The sequence below is a fragment of the Nerophis ophidion genome, linkage group LG29 (assembly GCF_033978795.1).
Source record: "Nerophis ophidion isolate RoL-2023_Sa linkage group LG29, RoL_Noph_v1.0, whole genome shotgun sequence".
NCBI classification, from domain to species: Eukaryota; Metazoa; Chordata; class Actinopteri; order Syngnathiformes; family Syngnathidae; genus Nerophis; species Nerophis ophidion.
The window spans coordinates 2,085,060-2,091,558 of record NC_084639.1 but is presented as its reverse complement, the minus strand read 5'-3'; positions in this window follow the sequence as shown (position 1 = coordinate 2,091,558).

Here is a 6,499-nt window from a genome sequence, read left to right as displayed (position 1 = left end):
CTAACATAATAGTGTGAGAGTCCAGTCCATAGTGGATCTAACATAATAGTGAGAGTCCAGTCCATAGTGGATCTAACATAATACTAAAAGTCCAGTCCATAGTGGATCTAACATAATAGTGAGAGTCCAGTCCATAGTGGATCTAACATAATAGTGAGAGTCCAGTCCATAGTGGATCTAACATAATACTAAAAGTCCAGTCCATAGTGGATCTAACATAATAGTGAGAGTCCAGTCCATAGTGGATCTAACATAATAGTGTGAGAGTCCAGTCCATAGTGGATCTAACATAATAGTGTGAGAGTCCAGTCCATAGTGGATCTAACATAATAGTGAGAGTCCAGTCCATAGTGGATCTAACATAATACTAAAAGTCCAGTCCATAGTGGATCTAACATAATAGTGAGAGTCCAGTCCATAGTGGATCTAACATGATAGTGAGAGTCCAGTCCATAGTGGATCTACCATAATAGTGAAAGTCCAGTCCATAGTGGATCTAACATAATAGTGAGAGTCCAGTCCATAGTGGATCTAACATAATAGTGTGAGAGTCCAGTCCATAGTGGATCTAACATAATAGTGTGAGAGTCCAGTCCATAGTGGATCTAACATAATAGTGAGAGTCCAGTCCATAGTGGATCTAACATAATACTAAAAGTCCAGTCCATAGTGGATCTAACATAATAGTGAGAGTCCAGTCCATAGTGGATCTAACATGATAGTGAGAGTCCAGTCCATAGTGGATCTACCATAATAGTGAAAGTCCAGTCCATAGTGGATCTAACATAATAGTGAGAGTCCAGTCCATAGTGGATCTAACATAATAGTGAGAGTCCAGTCCATAGTGGATCTAACATAATAGTGAGAGTCCAGTCCATAGTGGATCTAACATAATAGTAAAAGTCCAGTCCATAGTGTGGGGGAACAAAGAGCACCCCGAGCCAGCTAACTCCCGCCAGCACGGGACAGAGGTGGTCCCAAATCGCACAGCAACCGCAACAAAAACATCATGGCGAACATCGCGGTTCATTCAGGTGATTCACTCGCACTTTATTATTGTTTTTCTTTCGACCGGGCAATAATTCATCCCACCTTCATGTCTTGCAACAAGTTGGGGGTATAACTTGGTGTAAAGCTGTAGCTGGAGGGGATCACCAGTGTCTCAAAGGGCTTCACAAACCACAACGACATCCTCGGTAGGCCCACATAAGGGGACGTCGGTGACAGTGACAATCATGACTTTGAGAAACCTTGGAGAGGACTGCATATGTGGGCACCCCCTCCCCCAGGGGACCGAAAGCAATGGATGTCGAGCCGATCAAACATGATATTGTGAAAGTCCAATCCATAGTGGATCTAACGTAACCGTGAGAGTCCAGTCCATAGTGGATCTAACATAATAGTGAGAGTCCAGTCCATAGTGGATCTAACATAATAGTGAAAGTCCAATCCATAGTGGATCTAACGTAACCGTGAGAGTCCAGTCCATAGTGGATCTAACGTAACCGTGAGAGTCTAGTCCATAGTGGATCTAACATAATAGAGAGAGTCCAGTCCATAGTGGATCCAACATAAAATTGTGAAAGTCCAGTCCATAGTGGATCTAACATAAAATTGTGAAAGTCCAGTTCATAGTGGATCTAAAATTATAGTGAGAGTCCAGTCCATAGTGGATTTAACATAATAGTGAGAGTCCAGTCCATAGTGGATCTAACATAAAATTGTGAAAGTCCAGTCCATAGTGGATCTAACATAAAATTGTGAAAGTCCAGTCCATAGTGGATCTAACATAATAGTGAGAGTCCAGTCCATAGTGGATCTAACATAATAGTGAGAGTCCAGTCCATAGTGGATCTAACATAAAATTGTGAAAGTCCAGTTCATAGTGGATCTAACATAATAGTGAGAGTCCAGTCCATAGTGGATCTAACATAATAGTGAGAGTCCAATCCATAGTGGATCTAACGTAACCGTGAGAGTCCAGTCCATAGTGGATCTAACATAATAGAGAGAGTCCAGTCCATAGTGGATCCAACATAAAATTGTGAAAGTCCAGTTCATAGTGGATCTAAAATTATAGTGAGAGTCCAGTCCATAGTGGATTTAACATAATAGTGAGAGTCCAGTCCATAGTGGATCTAACATAAAATTGTGAAAGTCCAGTCCATAGTGGATCTAACATAAAATTGTGAAAGTCCAGTTCATAGTGGATCTAACATAATAGTGAGAGTCCAGTCCATAGTGGATTTAACATAATAGTGAGAGTCCAGTCCATAGTGGATCTAACATAATAGTGAGAGTCCAGTCCATAGTGGATCTAACATAAAATTGTGAAAGTCCAGTCCATAGTGGATCTAACATAAAATTGTGAAAGTCCAGTTCATAGTGGATCTAAAATTATAGTGAGAGTCCAGTCCATAGTGGATTTAACATAATAGTGAGAGTCCAGTCCATAGTGGATCTAACATAAAATTGTGAAAGTCCAGTCCATAGTGGATCTAACATAAAATTGTGAAAGTCCAGTCCATAGTGGATCTAACATAATAGTGAGAGTCCAGTCCATAGTGGATCTAACATAATAGTGAGAGTCCAGTCCATAGTGGATCTAACATAAAATTGTGAAAGTCCAGTTCATAGTGGATCTAACATAATAGTGAGAGTCCAGTCCATAGTGGATCTAACATAATAGTGAGAGTCCAGTCCATAGTGGATCTAACATAATAGTGAGAGTCCAATCCATAGTGGATCTAACGTAACCGTGAGAGTCCAGTCCATAGTGGATCTAACATAATAGAGAGAGTCCAGTCCATAGTGGATCCAACATAAAATTGTGAAAGTCCAGTTCATAGTGGATCTAAAATTATAGTGAGAGTCCAGTCCATAGTGGATTTAACATAATAGTGAGAGTCCAGTCCATAGTGGATCTAACATAAAATTGTGAAAGTCCAGTCCATAGTGGATCTAACATAAAATTGTGAAAGTCCAGTTCATAGTGGATCTAACATAATAGTGAGAGTCCAGTCCATAGTGGATTTAACATAATAGTGAGAGTCCAGTCCATAGTGGATCTAACATAAAATTGTGAAAGTCCAGTTCATAGTGGATCTAACATAATAGTGAGAGTCCAGTCCATAGTGGATCCAACATAATAGGGAGAATCCAGTCCATAGTGGATCCAACATAAAATTGTGAAAGTCCAGTCCATAGTGGATCTAACATAAAATTGTGAAAGTCCAGTTCATAGTGGATCTAAAATTATAGTGAGAGTCCAGTCCATAGTGGATTTAACATAATAGTGAGAGTCCAGTCCATAGTGGATCTAACATAAAATTGTGAAAGTCCAGTCCATAGTGGATCTAACATAAAATTGTGAAAGTCCAGTTCATAGTGGATCTAACATAAGAGTGAGAGTCCAGTCCATAGTGGATTTAACATAATAGTGAGAGTCCAGTCCATAGTGGATCTAACATAAAATTGTGAAAGTCCAGTCCATAGTGGATCTAACATAATAGTGAAAGTCCAGTCCATAGTGGCTCTAACGTAACCGTGAGAGTCCAGTCCAAACCGGATCTAATATAGTGAAGTGAAGTGAATTACATTTATATAGCGCTTTTCTCTAGTGACTCAAAGCGCTTTACATAGTGAAACCCAATATCTACGTTACATTTAAACCAGGGTGGGTGGCACTGGGAGCAGGTGGGTAAAGTGTCTTGCCCAAGGACACAACGGCAGTGACTAGGATGGCGGAAGCGGGAATTGAACCTGCAACCCTCAAGTTGCTGGCACGGCCGCTCTACCAACCGAGCTATACCGTAGCGAGAGTCCCGTCCAAAGTGGAGGCAGCAGGAAACCATCCCAATGTGGAAGTAGTGTCAAAGCGCTTTGAGTACCTTGAAGGTAGAAAAGCGCTATACAAGTACAACCCATTTATCATTTATTATTCCCTTTCAAAGTCATGTAAATTTTAAAAAGGATCTTAACAATTCAGAAAAAATCTGTAAAATAATGGTATTTTTCTGTGGATCTGCCAGCATCGTCACTTCCTTAAAGGTGCTTGATCGTAATCATTTGGAAAAACTCTGTAAAATAAAGGTATTTCTCTGCAGAACTGTTTGCATCGTCACTTTATTAAAGGTGGTTGATCGTAATAATTTAGTAGAAATCTGTAAAATTACGATATTTTTCCGCAAAACGTTTCATGAAAATTTCCGTAAATATAATGTTTTTGATCATTATTTGGTTTACAATATTTTACTGTAATTGTATGGTTTTCGTTTGGCAGCCGTAGCTGCCAGTAGATGACCGTTTTTTTTACAAAAAATTTTTTTTTTACAGTGAAGGGAAAACATATTTGTGTTGGATCCACTATGGATTGGACTTTCACAGTATCATGTTAGACCTGCTACACATCCATTGCTTTCGGTTCCCCTGGGGGGGTGGGGGGTGCCCACATATGCGGTCCTCTCCAAGGTTTCTCATAGTCATTATTGTCACCGACGTCCCACTGGGGTGAGTTTTCCTTGCCCTTATGTGGGCCTACCGAGGATGTTGTAGTGGTTTGTGCAGCCCTTTGAGACACTAGTGATTTAGGGCTATTGATTGATATTTTAATGTCTATTTTATTGTACAGTGTTCCCCTCATTATTGTTACTTTGTATTTATTTAGAGGGCAGGATACTGATTTGGAGCAGTTTGCCTCAAACTAATGACGTCATTAAAAAAATAAATTAACTTTTTTATTTTATTATAAGACTTTAATTGAAAAGTACAGGCAAGATATGCTTCATTTTTGGCTTTTAATATAAATACAACTAGGGGGACACTAGAAAACTGATAATTAATCATAATAATAATAATATGTGGCAAGGGAAAACGTATTTAAGTTAATATTTCATTACACAGTGTCCTCCTCATTATTGTTATTTTGTATTTATTTAGAGGGCAGGATACAGATTTGGAGCAGTTTGTCTCGAATTAATGACGTCACATGAAAAATAAATGAACTTTTCTATTTTATAAGACTTAAGTTGAGAAGTGCAGGCAAGATATGTTTTGTTTTGGGCTTTTAATAAAAATACAACTAGGTGGACACTAGAAAATGGGCATTAATAATTATAATAATATGTGGCAAGGGAAAATGTATTTAAATGTCTATTTTATTGTAAAGTGTTCCCCTCATTATTGTTATTTTGTATTTATTTAGAGGGCAGGATACTGATTTGAAGCATTTTGCCTCGAACTAATGATGTCACATGAAAAATAAATGAACATTTTTATTTTATCATAAGACTTTAATTGAGACGTACAGGCAAGATATGCTTCATTTTTGGCTTTTAATATAAATACAACTAGGGGGACACTAGAAAACTGGGCATTAATAATTATAATAATAATATGTGACAAAGGAAAACATATTTAAATGTCTATTTTATTGTACAGTGTTCCCCTCATTATTGTTATTTTGTATTTATTTAGAGGGCAGGATACAGATTTGGAGCAGTTTGTCTTGAATTAAAGACGTCACATGAAAAATAAATTAACTTTTCTCTTTTACTATGAGACTTAATTGAGAAGTACAGGCAAGATGTTTTGTTTTTGGCTTTTAATATAAATACAACTAGGGGGACACTAGAAAACTGATAATTAATCATAATAATAATAATATGTGGCAAGGGAAAACGTATTTAAGTTAATATTTCATTGCACAGTGTCCTCCTCATTATTGTTATTTTGTATTTATTTAGAGGGCAGGATACAGATTTGAAGCATTTTGCCTCGAACTAATGATGTCACATGAAAAATAAATGAACATTTTTATTTTATCATAAGACTTTATTGAGAAGTACAGGCAAGCTATGCTTCATTTTTGGCTTTTAATATAAATACAACTATGGGGACACTAGAAAACTGGGCATTAATAATTATAATAATAATATGTGACAAAGGAAAACATATTTAAATGTCTATTTTATTGTACAGTGTTCCCCTCATTATTGTTATTTTGTATTTATTTAGAGGGCAGGATACTGATTTGGAGCAGTTTGTCTTGAATTAAAGACGTCACATGAAAAATAAATGAACTTTTCTATTTTATAAGACTTAACTTGAGAAGTGCAGGCAAGATATGTTATGTTTTGGGCTTTTAATAAAAATACAACTCGGTGGACACTAGAAAACTGGGCATAAATAATTATAATAATATGTGGCAAGGGAAAATGTATTTAAATGTCTATTTTATTGTTAAGTGTTCCCCTCATTATTGTTATTTTGTATTTATTTAGAGGGCAGGATACTGATTTGAAGCATTTTGCCTCAAACTAATGACGTCATTAAAAAAATAAATTAACTTTTTTATTTTATTATAAGACTTTAATTGAGACGTACAGGCAAGATATGCTTCATTTTTGGCTTTTAATATAAATACAACTGGGGGGACACTAGAAAACTGGGCATTAATAATTATAATAATATGTGGCAAGGGAAAACGTATTTAAGTTAA